Source organism: Panthera pardus, unplaced genomic scaffold (assembly GCF_024362965.1).
Source record: "Panthera pardus isolate Hobbes unplaced genomic scaffold, ASM2436296v1 HiC_scaffold_25, whole genome shotgun sequence".
Taxonomy (NCBI): Eukaryota; Metazoa; Chordata; class Mammalia; order Carnivora; family Felidae; genus Panthera; species Panthera pardus.
Genome location: NW_026526821.1, coordinates 9234127 through 9255557, shown reverse-complemented (window position 1 = coordinate 9255557; position 21431 = coordinate 9234127). Strand labels below are relative to the sequence as shown.

At 44.4% G+C, this 21431-nt stretch overlaps 1 protein-coding gene and 1 long non-coding RNA gene across 8 annotated transcripts in view; one reads left to right on the top strand and one right to left on the bottom strand.

Moving 5' to 3' along the window:
* The window catches only part of TSHZ2 (teashirt zinc finger homeobox 2), a 454178-nt gene that overhangs the window by 131886 nt on the left and 300861 nt on the right, over window positions 1-21431 (top strand). The gene's annotated exons all lie outside the window — the stretch shown is intronic.
* On the bottom strand, window positions 12924-14919 carry LOC128773447 (uncharacterized). The gene is made up of 2 exons (XR_008417686.1): window positions 14588-14919; window positions 12924-13859 (listed from the first exon to the last, which is right to left on the bottom strand). It is a non-coding gene; the product is annotated as an uncharacterized LOC128773447 (long non-coding RNA).

Here is a 21431-nt window from a genome sequence, read left to right as displayed (position 1 = left end):
GCTGTCAGCACAGAGCCCGACGTGGGGCTCGAACTCACGAACTCGTGACCTGAGCCACCCACACACTTTGTCAGGTCCTGGTCTAGGCACTGGGGACGTAGTAGTGGAAAAGACAAAAGTCCCGGTCCCCAGGGAGCTCACTTAGTGGTAGAGGCAGTAGGTGAGTATAGAAGGTAATCGGCTGGCGCTAAGTGCTGCTGGGCATATCAAACGTGGCTATGTGTTCGAGAATGACGCAAGGTGGAGGAAACAATTTTAGGCTGAGCTGAGAACCAAGTGATACATGGGGTCCAGCCGTGCAGATACTTAGGAGAGCAGTGTTCCCAGAAGGGGGGGAAAGGGCAGCAAGCACAAAGGTCCTAAAACTCAGTTAATGGCACTGATCAGTCATCTGGGGGTACAAACTGATACGCCCATTTTAAAAATCCACAACCATGACAAAAAGAAAATATATTAAGGGCACCACTTGGATTCTAAGTTGTTCTTTGTGCTCACGTTTTCACTAAGGAGGGAGCAAATTCAGTGTAGTTCTCTCTGTTTAATCTCATATCGTTCCAAGATTTCCCTCAATCCACCCGTCTCTCTATTCCTGAATAGCTTAAATGGCGGCCAGATAGTATGAGAAGTATGTATTTTTGGGAAGTCTTGTCACACTCACATGACAGCGGGGCCATGGAGAGGAGCGACAGAATTATCCCTCCCCTTCGTCACTCAGGAGAATTGTAAAATTGTGTAGTTGTGGGCTTTGCTGTTGACCACAAATGTTTGATCGGCACACTTGGGGAATTTACAGTGCCTTCGTGGGGTGAAATAAACATCCCGATAAAAAAGCCAAATGCCTTTCAAGGCTTCTGCTGCACTGGTAAATGGTCCTTATAGGGCAGAAAATTGATAGTTTGAGGGTTAATAAGGAAAGCCACTTGGGAAAGATTCGGTAGGAAACAAATGGATTTACATTTTAAAGGGTTGGAAGAAGGAGGAAGAAGAGTCAAAACATGACAAAAGAAAATTATAGTGTCTTATGTCGGGTTCCCTAGAAGCAGAGCCTGAGGCAAGGATTTGGATACAGGTGACTTTTTGAGTGATCTCAGTAAAACCCGTGAGGGAGCGAGGGAAGCAAGATTGTGCTGCGGAAGGATGTGGTCCCAGGTACAGTGTGACCTTGGTCTGAAGCACAGACACAGGGCTCTGGAACTTAACCCCCATCAGAGTTCTCCTATTTGGAGGCAAGGAAGATGGACGTTTGTACCCCAGTGTCAGTCAGCCGTTGGTCATGGGCAGCAGGAAGGGGTCTTCGTCTTTCAGACTAGGTGGCACCTGTCAGCCTCTGTGGACAATTCTCCAGAGGGGCAGCTGGGCAGCCAGGAGCCACCACTCACAACAGCTGTGGGTGGCCGTGCCAGAAGGGGACCTCGGTGGAGAACTCAAGAGTCTCCTGCCCCTAGATTCTCCTTCAAATAGGTCTGTCTTTCGACAAAATATAAACATCCACCCATTCATTTGATTAACGTATTTCTTCAATAAATGTTTCTCGAGCACCTACTGTATTTCAGAAATTAGCATTACAACAGTGAACCAAATGGATCTGTCTGTTGCCAGTTATCACCACACTTAAGCAAATGTGGAAGACACAATGAAACAAAGAAATGATAAGGTCGGGGCTGCCGGGTGGCTCAGTGGGTGAAGTGGCCCACTCTTGGTTTCGGCTCAGGTCACGATCTCATGGTTCCTGGGCTCAAGCCCTGCATTGGGCACTGCTCTCACAGCGTGGAGCCTGCTCTGGATTCTCTCTCTCTCTCTCTCTCTCTCAAAATAAATAAACTTTAAAAAAATGGTAAGTTCTACCGTAAGAGAAGCCACGTTCTATAGGAGCTCTTATTAGGACCCCTGAATCTAGGGGAGACAGTCTAAAACGGCTTTGCCCTTCACAGTAGCCTTCAGCTACATATGGTTATCGAGCCCTTGAAATGTGGTTAATCTCAAGTGAGACGCTCTGAAGGTATAAAATACACCTGGCATTTCAAAGACTTAGTATGAGGGAAAAATGCTAAAGGTCTCATTAATGATTTGTGATATTAATTACACGTTAAGATGACTATAACATTTTGACTACATCGGGTTAAATAAAATAGATGATCAAAATTAATGGTACTTGTTATTATCTAACTTGTTTAACGTGGCTGCTAGAAAATTTTAAATTACCTATGTGGCTCGCTTTATATTTGCATTGAGTGGCTCGGGTCTAGGGGCTTCTGGAAGCTTTCTTCGTGTCTTCAACACCACAGATAAGCTTGCTGAACAACCCAGTAACAATCCCTGGTCCAGTTAACCTGGATGTTCACCGAGTATCTCCTCGTGGTAATGAAGATATAGCCACGTTACTCCAAATTTAATATTGGGCACTGCCCATCACTCGAGACCACTATGTTTTGTTCGTTTTCTGTTTGGTTTGACATTTATTTATTTCTGAGAGAGACAGAGACAGAGCACAAGTGGGGGAGGGGCAGAGAGCGAGGGAGACGCAGAATCGGAAGCAGGTTCCAGGTTCTGAACTGTCAGCACAGAGCCAAGCGTGGGGCTCGAACTCCTGAACTGTGAGATCATGACCTGAGCCCAAGTCGGGCACTCAACCTAACTGAGCCACCCAGGCACCCCTGGTTTGGTTTGTTTTTAACAAGCCCCTTTCATCACGGACTTCTCTTTATGGCTCCCTCTGGTATCCAAAAGCTCACAAAACCAGTTTTCTTTCCTCCCACACCCCACTTTAGATAATTGGAGTTTGAACAGGATTTCCATCTACCGCAGATAACAATTCCCGTTTTATCAGTCCCCTTTTCTCTTCTCTACGTGGCACGATTCTGAATATAAATCTATAGAGGCAAAAGTGAAGAGGCAAAGAAATACAAATGGTTGGAAGTGAGTCTCTTTTCAAGTAATTTTTCCCCTCCCCTAGTAAGATGTCACTCCAAGAGAGGTTTCACAGCACGGAAAGACCCGAAAGTATGATCATCGTTCGACGCGTAATTGAAAGATTTCAAAAGTTGAACTGGAAGCGTTTTTGTCAGAGTTTATTGCAAGTATTTTGTATCTTAAAAAAAAAAAAGTTTATGAAAGTTCTGTGACAAGAAGATAAATTACGGAACCATAAGAACAGGGAAATAAATGGGTCCTGGAGACTGACAAACAGGGCAGATGACGAGAACGTATAATTTTAGGACACACGAAAAAAAGGGAACTAAATTTGAAAAATTGCATTAGTGTACCATTTTCCGTATATGAGCCATTAGAGGGGAAAAGTGGAAATTACACCCTGTAACAAAGTAAAAATGTTTTCAGTGTTTAAAGGTAATTTTGTAATACTGCTGTTACTTAAACTCTTACCTCTTAGAAAAATCCAAAGACAGGACCCCTGGTGATATTACCTGTGTCTTAGGCAAAGAGCAACAATTTGAATTCCATTCAAATACATTTGTATTTTGCCAAGTGCTATCAAGCTCTGAGCTGCATAATTTGCAGTATAAGTGAAATAGATACTTTTTCTCTGCTCATTTATCACTCTCCGATGGGCTTCATTACTGACAATCAAATCATAGAAGATGTACAAAATTGTCATGATGCACTTATTTCCTCATGATGTTCGATACAAATAGTACTTCTTTACAAATGGCTTTTTTTTTTTGCCCTATTTGCCACAACATTTTCGCTGTCTTTTTAGAATCTTACTAAAGTTCCAGTGATAGACTTTTTTTTTTCCGCCACCCCCCCCCCTCCCCCGGCAAATGTGTAGGGCTCCTCGGAAAACAAGTATTTCTACTTAGGGAAAAATTAAAACTGCCCCCTGTAAACAAAAGCAGTATTGTTTACAAGTAGTCCTTTAACTGGAACTCCCCAGATGTGTGCGGGTGTGTGTGTACCATGTAAAAGTGTTCATGAGCACAACGCATTCCAGCTCAGGTTATCTCCCTTTTGAAATCATGCACATCCCGTCACTGAATCATTTAAGGATGAAATATAGAGACGCGCATCAAATGCCCAAAATCTAGGCAGCGAAATTAAAGGAGGTGGTGGGCAAGAAAGGCATAGGCCCCTCTGTCTAGCTTTTGTTTTTCCACTTTGGAAAACATCACGGGTACGGAGAAGTTTCCATCGGCTCTAAGAGATTCAAGAACAGGCAGTTGGCCACCGTCCCTTTAAGTGGCAAAACTATAGGGAGTAGTGGGGGCTGTGGTGAACGGAGAACACTCTCGGCCTGCAAGGGTAGCAGCCGCTCCCAACTCGTTTCTTGCTCCATGGGCAGCGCCATGTTTTTCTTCACTTCTTTTCAAAAGAAGCCAGAAACCTGGATTTCCCTCCCTCCCTCCCTCCCTTCCTCTCTCCCTCCCTCTCTCCCTCCCTCTCTCTCTCTCTCTGTCTCTCTCACATGTTCATGTGTGTTTAGAAAGATAGTTCTTGATTTTTAAAGGTTGATAGCCTATTTTAAGTGTATAAACTTGGAGCAAGCCAAAAAAAAAAAAAAAAATTACATTTCCTAGCCAGATACAGCCTGGAGACTGCCAGGGTATGACTTCTGCAGAAGGCTCTTCTCAAGGGTCTGGGGCAGCCAGGGTTATCACGGAAGGGTCACAGAGTCTGTCCTGAATCTCTACCTCTCTACTCTCCCTCCTAGGACATGATCTATTGGAGACGAGGTCATTGATAGATTGATGTATCGACTGATCGCTATTGTGTCAGATGTCACCTATGTTAGCTGTAAAATCTCCTCTACTTTTCTTACCAATATAGGTGAGAGTTGGACCTTGAAGATAGTTGTGTCCCCTCTCAACCGAAACCATCCCATCGTCACATCATTGTCACCTAGTGAGTATGAGCCTCAGGGCAACAAACTAAGGATATGTCAGGGAGGATCACTTTCATTTGCTAGATTTCAAGTTAATTCCCATTTTTGGCAAAGCAAACATAATTTTTTTAACTCTTATCTGTTATGGGTTCCCCTTCCTTTAAAGTTGAACTAGAAATTCAGATATAGTGCCCGCCTAACATGTTTGCCAGGAAAAGAGGGGCAGCTCTTTGGGAAAACGGACAGCCCCTGGGCTACAGTGACACATTTATCATGCCGGTGAGGGAGCCCCCTGTGGCCTCTGGGCCACGCGTGGAGCGCACACGTCTTCCTGCATGGCTGTCTCTGGGGTCTGGCTGTTTAGATGCACCAGAGCCATTTAGTCCCTGAGGTGTTGGATTCCATTAGCTGGGCAGCCTCCCCTCCTTCTGGCCAAGTGGAACCCCTTTTCTATCTTGGATGGGGGTGGGGTGCGGAACGTGGGGGAGACGAAGACCCGCTTTCAACTCTCAATTCTGGCCAAATTCTTCTTGAACTTCTGCTACAAATCCTAAGTTTTCTCAAGGGGTTTTTAGGCTTTTGGAGATAAAAGCCGAGGACAGGCAGAAGGCATTTCTGCTTTCTCCTCTGCCACATCCCTTCCCCAAGGCAATGAGCGCAAGTGATGACTATGTAGAAGGGTGAGAGACAAAACCCAGGCTGGCATCTCCACAAGGATCCCAGGGCCGTCACAATTCCAGCATCTCCAACCTCCTCTACTTATCGGATACCAGTTCTGTGTTCTGGGCTTACTAGGTATCATCTTATTTTATTTCTCAAGACAACCCTGTGAAGGAAACATCATCTGTATCAGTTATCTATTGACAGGGCCGTGCTGTGTAACAAATGCCCCTAAACCTGGTGACGAAAAACAATCAACATTCATTTCGCTCACCAGTCAGAGGGGTCCAGCTGCTCTGGGCTGGGCTAGCCTGATCTCAGGTGGCCCTGCTCATAAATCTGAGGTCAGCTTCCAGGCTGGCTTAGGGGCTCGGCTAATCTTGGCTGGGGTGCGCTCACACGGTTGGGAACTGGCGAGCTGTGGGCTGATGTAGAACAGCCTGGGCTGTCGTGGCTGAGACACCCTGGCCCCACATAGCAGGCATCTCCTCATCCAGCAAGATAGCCTATGCGTTTTCTTCTTGTAGCCGTTGCAGAGGGAAAAAGCAAGCGGGCCAGGTCGGGTAAATATTTTTCAGTTTTCTGTTTTGCGTTACATTTGCAAACATCCCAATAGACCACACGGGTCACATGCCAACCAAGGGTCAGAAAGGGGGTGAGGGGGACACGAAATCCATTGGCTGGCTAAGGGCGCCGACGGAGGGAGGGTTGATGCATTCAGGCCCATAATACAAGCAGTATCCCATTTTCTGAGTCACAAAACTGAGCCTGGGAGAAATAATCCTGGCAGTAATGAGGCTGGGCTTCAAACCCATGCATGTCTGGCCCCACAGCTGTGCTCCTGGCCACATTGCTCTGCAGTCTTAATTTTTAAAAGGAGCTTGTAAAAAGGATTCTCCATGTTAAGGAAGCATCTCCCAGGCCAAATGGAGTGTTGAGTAATTGCCTGCTGAATATGGTTGATAGAGAACACAAACTTCAAGCCAAAACACTTTAATTTCCCCTAAACATATGTAATCATCTTAATTTCCTTTTTGCCTCTGTTGACAGAGCTTAGGGGAGACAACTCCTTTTTAGCATCAGCCAGTGTCTCCCTGGGAAGCAGCATGCAAGAAATGGGGTTGGCATTCTTTCCTTCGAAAAAACAAAAATCCATTTTACGTACTTTTACTGTCTTCCCTGGGCTGGCCCCTTGCCCCACCAGGGACCTCTTTTGCTTGACGTTGTGCTTTGCCCCGTGGCTTTGAACCCTCGTGCTCGTTTACCATCAGGCTCCCACATCTTGGGTGATTTGTGACCCTGGTCTAGTTCCCATCACTTGAGTCCATTTGGGGGCTGAATTTCATACATAATGAAAGAGCTGGTTGAGCAGTGCTGATGTCTCTGGAAGGACCGGCTCATTGATCAGTAACTGGTTTGCTTCAGAGGACAGAGTTGTCCTAATCTGAGAGGCAGATTACATTTCAAACCCAGCAAATCCAGCTTCTTCCGTGGTTGACGTGACCAGAAATTGCCAGCCGGACTTTATGGACTGTTAAGCTTTTTTAGAAGAGGACGTGAGGTCCTTTAACCGATTCAAGTGGAAATAATAGTAATAATAACAGCAATGCAAATTTCCTGAACCTTTATCATATGCCAGGAGCCGTGCTCACCTCTTTGCATTCATTCCATGTTCCCAACCCTCCTAAGTGATTGATAGCACTATGCACCCATCTTGCAGCTTAAGATACTTGGGTGTAGGTGACTTTCTTTCCCAGGGCCACGTTGCCGGCCGGTAAGTGACAGGCAGAGACAGGAGGTGGCCTAGCAGATGACGGTTAAGAGCAGGATCAGTAAGCTTTGCCTGTAAAGAGCCAGACAGCACATATTTTAGACATTTGCAGGCTATTTGGCCTCTGCAGCAACTACCGAGCCCTGTTGTCGTAACACAAAAGCGGCCACGCCCACTGCGTTTCTAGGTGGGTGTGGCCGTGTGCCAATAAAGCTTTATTTACAAAAACGGGCGGCGAGCTGGGTTTGGCATTTGTCTGGCATCACTTCCAAGCTGTATTTTTTTTGGGGGGGGTGGGGGGGTGGGGCGGTGGCTAACTCAACTTCTCTCAGTTTTTTTCATCTAAAAAAAATAAGAAAAATAAATAAAATAAAACAAAAATTGAGGATGATGATGCTCATAATACCTAGTTTGTAGGGTTATTTTGAGGAGTAACTAACTGGCTGTTGCCTACAAAACACCTATTTCTGTTATTGCTGATGTGGGAGACGGGGGAGGGGAGGAGAGGAGCCCTTCCGGGCTTAAGGCCCGCTTCCCAACTTAACCGCCAGCTGAGTGATCTTGGGCGTGTTACTAACCTCTGAGTCCCAGACTCTTTTCTCATTAGGTGAAGGATACTTGAGATATCCTTCAAGTCACAGGATAGTTGGATTAAATGTCACAGGATAGTTGTCACAGGATAAATGTCACAGGATAGTTGGATTAAATGAATTGAATGCGTGCAAAGGCCTTGCATGTGGCAAGCACTTTAGAGGGGCTTTATTATTATTATTATTATTATTATTATTACTGAAAACTCAAGGTTTGAGCCCAAGCACTCTTGGCTTCCAACCGCGGGTTCTTTGCCACCAAATGCTCCTGAAGGGCCTGCTCACTATTTTACACTATCGATGACCCCCTTGGTGACCTGCTGAAGTCTATGGGCCCCTTACCAGAATCCTGGTTTTCAGTGAATTAGATAAAAATATAAAAAAATTACAAAGAAACAAGGGTACAGAAATTCAGTTATCGAAGTGTTTTACGCAACAACGGATTTTTATGTAGCCACGTATGTACTTCTGTATAACGCATTAAACAATACGATCCGTCGGGGGGCCTGATAACTCCTCTAATGTTGAAATAGTAATAAATGTCTGTGATATTTCAGTACAACTGCGATGTGATATGAAGATATCTGCGATTTGTACTGGTGCTACAGTCACCAGTGATTTGATGCCTGCATTTATAATCGAAGAAATGCTGCATTTCACGTAAAGGTTGATGAAAATAATCTTTTAAAAAATTCACTCTCACAAAATGTCTGAACTCCTGGATCGCTGGGGTGCACAGGCCCCCAGGTCAAGAACCCTGTGTCTGCTGCCCCTCAAGAAGCCATTTTAAAGAAATAACAAATCTAACGGACACTACTTCTTACGGAGGCGAGTGGTCCCTGCCCGTGCACAGAGGTGGTGTTCGGCAGAAGGGACGTCCACAGAGAGAGCAAATGCTTCCCGTGCCTGTGCAATCGTGAAGCGTTCATTCACCGGTAGGTGAGCGAGAAATCAGAAACTGTGTTGTCCCCTAATTTGATGCCCCGTGTGGAAAAAGATTGTCATTGAGACTAAGCCAGTGAGAGGTAATGGAAACATGATACCACTGACCTCATCCAAAAAAAAAAAAAAAAAAAAGCTATTGTCACAGGACAGAGATGCTGAATATTTGTAGGTTTGGGGAGAAATATATTTGTTAGTGAAATGGAGCTTACTGTGGGGTGAGTAAAGGTGAATTATTTGTCAGACGACTGGAGGAGGTTTATGCAATATAGTATTATTGAGCGGGGCTATTAACAGAGTGAATTGCTATTGTGACATGCCATTAAATTGTTTTTAGTGTCCACAAAGGTATCATTCAGGAGCTGGCAGGGTTAGTAACAGAGTTGTATTTTTGGTGGACAGCAGCAGATCTCGAAACAAAATAGCGTATTTTATAGAAAAGTAAAATACAGCCAAAGCAGGAAGTCCACAGACAATAGAGTCTGGGGTAGTCATTTGCAACTACTTGACAAGAACCCGGAGAATCGAACGAGGCTCTCTGAGTCCCCGATGTATATGTAGTTGAAGCTGAAATCTGAGCGATCCATCAAGAAGGAACAGTGAAGGAGTGAAATGAAGAGAGAAATCTGAACCGTGGGCTCTTTCAAGGATGCTCTGTCTTGTTCGTGAATGTATCCCCAGTGTTTAGCAGAGAGGTTGGCTCAATAATTATTTGCTGGGGGAGAAAAAAGGAAGAGGGGAGAGCATCAGAGGGGGAGGCAGAGAGAGAGAGAGAGAGGGAGAGAGAATATTAATTAGCCAAGCGAACCACTGGTGGTATGGAAGCATGTATGTATCCCTATGTGCATGAACACCTATTTATGCATGTTTTATTTTTCAACAAATATGTATTGCGTGCCTACTAAGTGTCAGCCCCTGTACCATGTACTAGGTACTATGTGTGGCTCAGTCGGTTGAGCGTCTGCCTCTTGATTTCAGCCCAGGTCATGGTCTCGTGGTTCATGAGTTCGAGCCCCGCGTGGGGCTCTGTATCGTTAGTGTGGAGCCTGCTTGGGATTCTCTCTCTCCTTCTCTCTCTCGGCCCCTCCGCCACTTGTGCTCTTTCTCTCTCTCAAAATAAATAAAAATGTCAAAAAAACTTTTTTTAATGTATGTTTACTAAGATGGAAAAGATCCTAGCTCCCAAATGATTGGCATTGAAGGGAGGGAGTCAGAGAATAACCACAAAATCAAATAAACTTATTTTAAGGTAATGCTATGTGTTAAACAACAACAACAACAAACAACAAAACCACCCAGAAACCAAAAGCACTGTAATGAGGTAAAGGGTAACTCGAAAGAAGGGGGTCCTTTGGGTATGATGTGGATGTTGGAGCTGAGAAGATGAGCAGAGGCTGACCTTTCACTGAGGGCTTCCTACGTGCCAGGCATGCGCTGAGTTCTTTGCATCCATTATTTCCTTTAATCCTCACATCTACACTGTGAAGGAGAGAGTATTTATAACAATTTCACAAATGACAAGGAAGAAAGCAAGGCTCAAAAAGGCCAAGTGACTTGTCTGCAGTCACAGAGCTGGTAAGAGAACAGAGGCAAGATGTAAGTACCCTGCCTTCCCTGATCCCACGCCTTGGAGATGGAACAGGCACCCTGTTGCTTCCTGTTCAAGACCATGCAAATTAGGGAAGAAACCTCTCCAGTGAGGTCACTGTTCTTTGATTTGCAAATGAGTTGTTATTTTTATGCCCTGATGCTGGCTATTTTCTACCTGGTCACCTGGCCCTGAGCCTTGTCAGTAACCCAGATGGTGTATTGCATCTTGAGTCTGATTCATAAATGCCTGAAGAAAATGTACGTCTTTCCCATATGGGGGAAAAAAAAAAAAACTGAGTCATCTTCCTAAATTAGATAGGGTAGGGGAAAAGAGATAAAGATCTTAAGGAAAACCAGCTCTTCTCTTGAAGAAATGGTTTCAACCCCATTTAGGGCACATTTTCTCATAGCTAAGCTCTTATGGGCTAAGCCATGTCAACTGTTAGAAAATCAGTATAATTGTAGCATCGACTGGCCACCCCTCCACCCCTCTTCTGCATTGGAGTACTGGTTTTCTTGTTTGTTTTCTTGTTCAGAACTTGCTATGTACAAGTTCTTGGAGGTCGTATTTGTTGTTATTATTGTTTCTTTATTTTTGTTGAGACTTTAGGACAGATTGCTACAAAAATGTTGGCATGTGTATGTTAATATAGCTTAATTGGTTACCAAATAAATGCAGTCTGAACCACCAAGTATCATTATTATTAGAGTTACTATTATTATTTAGGCTCTCCAGTAATTAGTAGATTTCTTATGTCAGTATCTAGTATTGGGGAGTCCAGGAGAGGAAGAGCACTTTCGCCTACTACATGATGAAGCTCAAATGGGTCACAGCCGCTGGAGAACATTTTGACAATTTATCAAATGCCTCTGATGTGAACGTGGCCCACGACACAATAATTCTGTTTCTGGGAATTTAGCAGAAGTTATATCCACATTAAGATATATGTAAATTATATCCAGTGAAATATTTATAACAATTTTTTCGAGGGGAAAACTAGAAACAACTGCTATGTCCAATAATAAGGCATTGATTTTTTTAATGTTTATTCTGAGAGAGAGAGAGAGAGCATGTGAGTAGGGGAGAGGCAGAGAGAGAAAGAATCCCAAGCAGGCTCCACGGTCCCCACAGAGCCCAACACTGGGCTTGATCTCACGACTCCAAGATCACGATTTGAGCTGAAATCAAGAGTCGGATGCTTAACCGACTGAGCCACCCAGGTGCCTCATGGTTAGTTTTTAAAATGGTAACTATATCATGGCGTATCACCCACCATTAAAAATCCATGATCATAAAGATTGAAGTCCCTAATATATTAATTAGGGTGAACAAAAAGCACAGTAATACACATAGGTACATTATGACACTATAAAATACTAGTATATTTATTTATAGCTATAGTATATCTATAGATAGATGTAACTATAGATTGATATAATGTTAAAGGTGATATTATATTATTATGTAATCTTGTTATTATATTATGATGTAATTTATCCTAAGTGGGATATTTCTTTGCATTTTTCTACATTTTCTGCATGGAACATGATTTTTTATTATAATCAGGAAAAAACACACATGAAGGTCAGTGTTAAAGGTCCTTGTTAATTCCCATCGGGGTAAGGGGGGCAGTAACAAAAAGAAAAAAAAAAAGAAGAGGTTAGCATTGATGGTTGATCGTGGCTCAGCATGTTTCCTTATTAATGACAGTTATTAATTTTTTAATACTAGATGCTGGGAGTTTGAATCCACCTAAGGCTCAAGGAGTGGTTTCATGTATTGTTTCAAACTATATCTGAACAAAGTGGAAAGAAAAACACTATGGGGACAAAGTAGAACCAGAGCCAAAGATTACTTTGTGTTTGTTTGTTTCCTTTTGTAAGTCACAGGGTTGACTGATTTCAGAGGAATTGCTATGTTGAAGGGCAGGGTGGTTAGTGGAAAAGATCTCAAGTTCTGGACTTCAGAATAAGCTGGTTCAAACCCAGGCCCTTGCATTCATTGGCTTTGTTACTTTGGACAGAGACGGGGTGATTTACCAATTAGGACAGCAACCAGACATTAGAGCTCTAATCCCAGCTCAGCAATTTCGAGCTGTGTGATTTCCCTTCAAGTCACTTAAACTCTCTGAGCCTTTGCTTCTGTGCGTGGAAAATAGGGCAGACGCTCTTTTCTTCTGCAGGATCAGTGATGTCATTAACTAAGCCCCTGACACACATAAACAGTGCTTACTAAGCGGTGGCTGATACCGTCACTTTCAATGATAATGATTTCGTGCTACTTATGGATCTTGCAAAGAAGGAAAAGAACAAGTTGATAGAGGAGAGGCGAAGAAAAACCAGATTAAGTTGGGGATAGTGGTCAGTTCGACCTGCGACCTCCTGACCATTTAAGGTTGTTGTCATGTGTTTTGCTTTTTGTGAAACACAAGAAAGTCACGGTGACATCTGTGAAGGCATGTGTGTGCTCCCCTCCATATTAGATTACATGTTTTAGGACAATAAATCAGTGAAAGAAAAGTAATAAATAATGCATGCCGAAAATGTGATCATGTTTATTAAGAAGCAACAGCCTTGTCATCTTCATTTTCTTCTTCACTGATTCTCCCCTCTGAGGGTTTGCTCTTCAGGGACTCCCTGCAATTTAGCTGGAGGCCGTTCTCTAATTCTTGTTTGCAAAAATACCTGCTTTGCAAAAATAAGTTAAAAGCCGAGCATCCGGGTCCTCTGATGAGTCTCTCATCAAATCCATCCCGTCCTTAGAGATGGCTTCCCAGGAGCTCCGCATCTGCATAGTTCGTGCTTTCCCGCACTCTGTCTTGTCGCTCTGTCTCGTCTTTCTGCGGCAGGTTTCTAGGAAGCCTCTTTAGGCTTTCAGATTTTGGAAAAGAAAACAGAAAACAAAAATCAACTTTCTTTTTCCTGGTCGTGCGCAGCTGCTGAAACGATATGTTGACATTAGTACCTTGTGACGTCTGAGGACTTTAATGGGGCTGCATTATAATCTGTTACTCTTCTCTGTTTGCACTTGAATGACCCTGAAAAGGGGGGGGGGGGAGGAACCACACTGGCGAGCAGACTTCCAGGGGCCAAGCAGAACTTCGCACTGTGGAAGCAGAGGGGAGTGTGTTTCATAAGAGAGAGAAACGGAGATGGGACAAGGGAGGTTGAGATGGGGAATGATGGGCAGAGAGTTAGAGGGAAGCAGGAGGCAAGAGAGAGGGAGACGGAGAATCCCGTGCACGTGGTAGTGGGGAGCAGCCTGGGTGCCATGGGGGGAGCCCTTGACGAGCTCCTGGCTGAGGTCTTCTCTCTGAGAACCGAATGACAGTTTCGCCCTGTGGGGCCATCATTCTGCACTCCTCTGATTGAATGTTGGTGGCCCAGTCTTCCCTTGAATGTCTTGCTCTCCTGCTGTCATCGTCTTGGGTCCTGACAGCAGGTTCCAAACTTTGAGAGCGACACTAGCCTGGGACAGAAGGCAAGGGTGGGTGTGCATGTGCCTGAAATGCCTTCAGTCCGCCCTCCCAAACCAGAAGGCTCCTGTCATTCTTTTCACCCTGGGTGGTTTCTGCTATCCTCGAGGAAAGGAATTCTCCCCAGACTCTAACCTTAGAAAACCAGAGTCTTTCCCCGTGACCCCGTTTCTCTCTGTTCTCCTAGAGCCACACCCGTACCACCGCACCTGCAGTCACCTAGCTTGAGGTATATGTATGAGGACACTTTATCACCGTGTGCCCAGCCCAACGTGGTCTTAGCAAGTTCACTAAATAGTAAATTACTTGTGGACAGAACCCTGTGTTTAGTTAGCTTGTTCTGACACAAGCTTATTTATCAGGATCTTCTGTTCACAACAGTGTACCGTGTAAATCTGTGTTAATTTTATTTTTTGACTCATTGCTTCCCTCATTCCCCCGACCCCACCCCCGCCCCGGTCCATGCTTCCTCCCTTCTTCCTTCCCACCCTCATTTCTTTTTTGCCATCATCGTGTGTGCACCTGTCTAGGGCCCTCTCTCCTTCTTCCTCTCCCTGCCCCTGCTAGCATTTGACTGCATTGCAAACGCGATCATCTGCGATGTTTTATTATGCATTATATTGCTTTCCTGGCCTGCCTCTTGCCTCCCAGGCGTGAGTCCAGCCCCAGAATTCCTCTACGATTGCCCACCCTTTGAGTCCTTAGATTCCACATTGCTCACCTTCTTCCAACCTGGCTTCACTCCTTTCTGTTTTGACCTCTGTCTTTGTGGACTTCGACATGACCCCCATTTGTTCTCAACTCGGTCCCTTTAACCAGAAGCTTCTGATCTGCTATTTCCTTGCCTTTGATGTGTCTCCATTTCCTGTAATTAATCTCATTTTCCCTATAGTTCACCGGCTCCGTGGTCAGCCACAAGGGTAATATACCCAGGTTGAGCTAGCTGCAGTCCCTCCCTAACCTGTATCTGTGCCTCAAGGAGGGCCACTTCAGTAGACACGGTCTTGCCCAAGGGCAGAATGTAGACACGCCACGCAGAAAATACAACACTGACTTCCGTTCAAGGAAAATCGGGCTGCCGAAGAGCCAGGTGACATCGGCAAACAGGTACTTCTATTGCGAGCACAGAGCTTCGATGGGTAGCTCTATTTAAAAGAGTGTATATTTTTACATTCTTATTTATAGTGAGTTCTATGTATATTCAGTGTTCTGAGGAAAACCAATGAAAATCAACTGAACATCTAGCCATTCCAATAAATCCTATCACATCGCCAAATATGGTACTGGGAAAATTTTCCTAACTTTGTAGACTCTGTCGGTTTCAAAGCCAGTAATACTTTGTGTTCTTGATTTATCCTTATCAACATTCCTGACACCGACTGTGGGGCCGTATTCAGGACCAAAGGGTCTGTTTAGCCTAATCTTTTACTACTAGAACAAATCGATTTGAACAGTCTGTCCTCTTAGGATCTTTTGTCAGAAGGTTGTCCTTCATGCTTTGACAGATTTGCTTCCATTTTTTTTCTTTAAAAAATTAGGTCACACGTTTCCTGGGCAGGTTCTTGATACTCTCTGGAGGCACAGACATCCATGAAAATACTTTGAAAATTTTAAAGGCATTCTACTCATACCAAAGGTCCATCATTGCCTCCTAGGAGTGTCCATTTCCTTGCCTAGGAGGTGGGTGTGGCCCACGTGGCCAGGCCAGCGTGGGGACACTTTGAGATAACTTATAAAGAAGTGCTCTGCAAATGCCAGAACCCCTGACAGTGAGCGCACTGTATTGCTATCCTCGTATCTGTGTGGAAAACGGACCAAATTCTTAGATTTCCTTTGAAACTGTCCACAACGAGTGTCTGGGCGGATTAGCCAATTAATGTTAGCAAACCATGTTGAGCTCTAAAAGGACAGGTTTTGTACGACTTTTTTCTTTTTTTCTGACACCGCATAATATCCAGGGTTCGTTTTACCCGGAGCATCGCATGCCTCAATAAAGATTATCCGGCGATTGGACGCTTTTTCTTCTCCCTGCTTACAAACTGAGATAAGGAGAGCTGGGCATTTCGAAAGGGAAGAGTTTATGTATCCCAGAGTTTGTTAACTCAGCTGTCTGTATCTTCTCAAATTATTCCCAAACTCGCTTTCCCTACCGAAGGGGACAGCGCGGCCACGCTTCCGGTCTGTAATCACACAGCCATATGTGCAACTCTGTCGTTATGCGGGTGGGTATGTGCATGAGCTTCCACAAATTGGGCCATATTATAGTTTGCTCCTGTTATATTTTAACTGGTCACCTTTTACCGCTTGTCAGGCCTGACTCTCCCACCCTGGCCCCTACCCCATGCTTCCTGCACCCTCCTTCCTCCACCCCATCCCATACTCCAAATCATCAACCTCGACAGAATCTCTTCACTCTTTACCCCATCATCATATAAGCCATACATGGTATTTGCACTTTTTTTCTCTCTCTCTCATGCTCACACACACAAAAACTCAGAGAGGAGTTGGGGCACTGCCTTTTGTGTGGTTTTGGGTTTTGCTTGTTTGTCAGTTTGCTTGTCTCTATTCATAAAATGGAACGTGTCTTCCAAGAATGGAGACTTTCATCTGTGTTTGGATGCTTTTATTTTACTTTTTATTTATTTTTTATTTTTTTAATGTTTATTTATTATTTTGAGAGACACAGTGCGAGCGGGGGAGGGGCAGAGAGAGAGGGAGACACAGAATCCGAAGCAGGCTCCAGGCTCCCAGCTGTCATCTCAGAGCCCGACGCGGGGCTCGAACCCATGGACCATGAGATCATGACCTGAGTTGAAGTCAGATGCTTAACAGACTGAGCCACCCAGGAGCCCCTTAGTTTACTTTTTAAGTCATCCTATGGCAAAATTGAATTTCTCTGGTGGTGTACAATTCTATGAGTTTTAATTCTGATATGGATCTGCATTCTGACTCTAACAGTCAGCATGGGGACGGTTCCCTCGCTCCAGAAGCCTTCCTTCTCCTTTCCTCTGTAATTACATTCCCCCTCCACCTTCTTCCCTGTCACCCACTGATCTGTTCTCCTTCACTATAGTTCTGGTTTTTGGATGAAGTATATTGATCGAATTCTATAGTAATTAACCTTCAGTGACTGGCTTCTTTCATCCAGCATAATGCCTTTCTTTTTTTATTAATTTAATTTAATTTTAATTCCAGTAGTTAACATACAGTGTTGTATTAGGCAAGTGGACCGCACCGTGATTCGACACTTCCATGATACTTTTCGAGGATATCTGTCCATTGTCCCTTTTTAGTGCTGAGGAGTGTTCCATTGTACGGATGTACTTCGACTGGGTGACCCATTCTCCCGAGAGTGAAGAGTTGATAACGGTGCTAATTAAGTATGTTTGTTTTATGACTCCATTTCTAGAGCTTCAGGCTTAGGTAGAGTTCATGTTTGTGTGTGCACTTACCAAATTAAAATCTCGAGAAAATCAAGGGATCAGAGAAGTAGTCACTAGGGGAGTTTAAAATTCATTCGAGCTTACATGGCAGATGAACTACCAGGACTGATAAAAACGACTCCTTCCCCACTTTATTGACTGCTTCCCCCACGCCAGGCATGGAGGTGGACACTGACGTCCTATATCCCATCAACTTTCCTAGAACCCTCTGCAGTAGGCACTGTTACCCTGTCTTACAGAAGAGGAACCTAAAACTCCTTTTTAGGTCACACCCAAAGCACGTGGTCCTACTGTGGTTTCCTAAGTCATTGTCTACCCAGCCTCCATCCCCGACACTGGAACTTTCTATCAGCTTATGCTTCTCTTGACTTTAGAGTTTCAAGGCTCTTTCCACTCAGTAGTCTAGATACGCTTGATACGATCATTTCCCTTTCATTTCTTTAAGTGATGCAAATTGCTTTACCCAAAGAAAGGCATCACATTACACCATTACGTGAAAAAATCTACCGACGAAGAAAGAGGAAGAAAAAGATGTTTGTATTTTTCCCCCCTCATTTTTCTTTCTGACTGATTTAAATGACTGCTGGGATCCTTCCAGCCCCCTTTCCTCTTGTTAAGTGACGATATTCGGGTCTTATGTACAGAAGCAAAACGAAGGGAGGAGATGATCAAATTATCTGATGAAACTGATAAATAGAGTCGAGATTGTTCATGGAGGTGGGGGTGGTGGGGGGACACTTCTCCCCTCATATGCCTCCTCCAGACACCACCATGTGTGTCGGGATGGGGCTTGGGGTTCCGAAAACTTAAAATACGTGAAGTGAGCCAATTATCTACTTCAATTTCCTGCCGTAGTTATGTTCTGGTGATCGTTTGTTTGCCTTCGTTATTGACAATGACACTTTCGTAGCTAAAAGTTAAAGCGTTCAATTTACAAAGTACAGGGAGATCTGCTAGCAGAAAGTTTGCTTTCATTAGCCGTGTCGCGTCGACAGCTGGGCAGACAGATGGACACATAGTCCTGTTTCTTTCTTTCTTCCTTTTTATCCTAAACACTGTATATCGAGTAAATAGTTTTCCCTAGGAAAAATCTTGCAGGCTCTGTCACCAAGAATTCAGCTCCTGGAGCTTACATAACTGCGTTTCATGCATTGGAAAGCACGAGATTCTAGCTTCTGTGAATGACTCGGATATAAATGGAATGACTTTGTAAATGGCTGTCAGGAACTGCCCCTCCATTAAGGAGCCACGTCTGGCCCATCACACCTGCCATCATCCCTCTCTCCCCCGTCCGATCTGCCACTAAATCCTGTTTGGTCTACTTTTGAAATAGCTCTCAAATGGGTCCTCCTCTACCCCCACCTCCACTGCTCCATCCAGACCTTTGTCACCTTTCTGATGCATTAATATCATCATCTCCTAACTGGTCGCTGTGCATCCAGTCCCTGCAATCCATTCTTATTGGCAACAGAAGCATCTTTGTAAAGCAAGGCTCCGATCTGATCCTGCGTTTCTTAGAATATAATGGAACCCAGAGTTCCAAACAGTGTTTCCAGAAATACGGTGTATGACTTGGAGGGAAATATACAAATGAATACACTTTATTTGGAGAGTTATATATTTAATTTTAGAGTTATATCTTCTTTATGGAGATCCTGACTTTCTATCCATGATGTGCACTTTAACCTCCTTTTAAAAATAAGTTTAATAACGTGGGCTGCTTACAAAATCCCTAAATCAGTGGCTGGTGTGGCAAAAATTGTGAAGATGGTCTGCAGAGGACTGAACCTTGGAAAACACCAGCAGGGACACAAAGTCCAAACTCTGTAGCCTATCATTAACGGTCTTTCACAATTGGTTCCCCCAAAGTAGCCAAGAGCAGCTTTCATGCCTGCCCTCCCTCCTCAAGTTCAACACGAACTTCCCTTCCGCTTTCAGTCACATCAAACATTGTGCCGTTTTCCAAACATATCGAGGCTCTCATATTTGTGCATTTCCTCTTCCCACTCGCCAAAATATCGTCCCCATTGTCTGGAGTGTGGTTTTCTACCTGGTAGACCTCTATACATCCTTCAAAACCCAGTTCACATGTGCCAGTCTCTCCTCGACATTCCTTACGGAGAATTCACCAGGCCTCTGTGCTCCTGCTCTCTGCTGTATGGCTTTCAACATTCGCTATCATGGCTATCTGAATCAGTATCCACTCCCACCCCCAGAACTAATGAACCCCACAGGGCTGTACCTAAATTTCTTTGTCTCTGTTGGCCATCGATGGGCATGGCAAAAGGGCTGAGCCATTTGCTGAACAAATGAAGGGGTGAATAGCTGAGTAAATCAAGCCAGATTCTTTCTTCAAGGGGAGGGTGTCTGTAGAAAAGTGAGGTCTCGTACACGACTCATTTGCCAAAGGAAGTCATCACCGTGTACCATCCTCCCTGCTAAATGGGTCTCAGAAAGTTGTTCTGACAGTGTTTCTCAAGCTACTTAGCTGCAGCTATCTTTTCTTCTTTCAATTACTCTGAAACATTTACCCTTACTAAGAGGTGATACAGCAGCACAGATGCCTTCTCGTCACGCTTATAAAACTTACTGCGATTGCTTGCTCTCCACCTCCCTCCCATCTCTAGTGACTTCACTAGAGCAGAGACCGAGTCTGTTTTGTTCAGTGCAGTACCTGTGTCCGAGGACAGGGCCTGGCACGTGAGAGGTCCTTGGTGTTTCTTGAATAAGTGGCATCTGAATACTCCATCGAATTGGCCGACAGACTCTCAGTGTTTCCTTCCACATAGAGACTGTGCAAGGTGGCAGCAGAAAACCATGTTTCCTACTTGCAGGGCAGGCCCCTTCCAAGCAGGTGTCTTTCTTTGGCCATTTTCCCACTCTGTTTGCTTGGCCCTACAGTGGCGCCATTTGCCAGAACGGAGTATTTTCTTCCGTTCCCTGAATTCCCACTGTCTACGCAACATCCAACAATCAAGTCTGTACACCTGGCCAGCATTTTGCTTTCATTTGCACACACAAGTGCCTAGTGAGCAAGAGTGCAATCAGATGAAGGAATTAGCAGAGTGACCGGCACGGCCAGGCCTCAAAAGTGCGATTGTAATTTATGATGATTTATAACCATCTTTTACCCTCCTGTGGTAATAAATGTCATGTGCAAAACTTGGTCCTCTTTGTCTGGTTCCTTTGATAATTTTACATCCAGTCCTTAAGCGCTTTGATGATTTTTGGGGGAATCACACTAAACCTCACCTATTAGCTCTGCTTCCCTCGGAAGATTTTTGCCTGTTTCTCAGCATGTAACCATTTTAGGACCGTTGCTTCAAAAATCACCCTCTTCATTTTCACTGAGGCATGTACTTTTTATTTGGCCACGTTTTGACCTAGCTGGATCTCAGGGGTTCTAGTCATTCATTCATTCATTCATTCACTCATTCAATAAATATCCAATGAGTACCTAGTCTACACCGGGTACTGCTCTAGGCTCTAGGGACACAGTGTTGAACAAGACAACAGCTCTTGCCCTCGTAAAGAGTTCATTCAAGTGGGAAGACAAAAAAAAAAATGGACAAAAGAAAAAAGGAACAATACTTAAATATATATAATATAATATAATATAATATAATATAATATAATATAATATAATGTAATATGATAATAATATAAATAGTGGCTTTGACCCAAGTCACAAAGTCAGTGGATGCCTGCTTAACTCCTTGTACTAGCCACCCCAGCTATATTCCCTGGTTCTGCCACGAACCAGCCCCGACCTGTCTTGCCTCACCACCCAAACTAGCTTCCCACTGACCTTTGCACCTTTCCAATCTAATCAACTCCCCTTACCTTCCACTGTTGATGGCTCTAATCTATGCACCACTCTGGGTGCAGAGAGAGCCTTGGGGGGTGCAGCACGCTGGGAAGACTCATCTCAGGGGAGGGGGTGAGTTGGGGGGGGTGTGGGACACCTGGCTCTTCAGGACCTTTCCCAAACCCCCTCTTTTGCCACATGTGTCGGTGATGAAGGCCTACCTCTCTGCGTGTTAAAGGTATGTTTCGGCCAAAAAGAAGTTTCCAGAGGTTTCCCCTCGCACCGTGGAAACATTAGTTAGCACAGCATCCTAC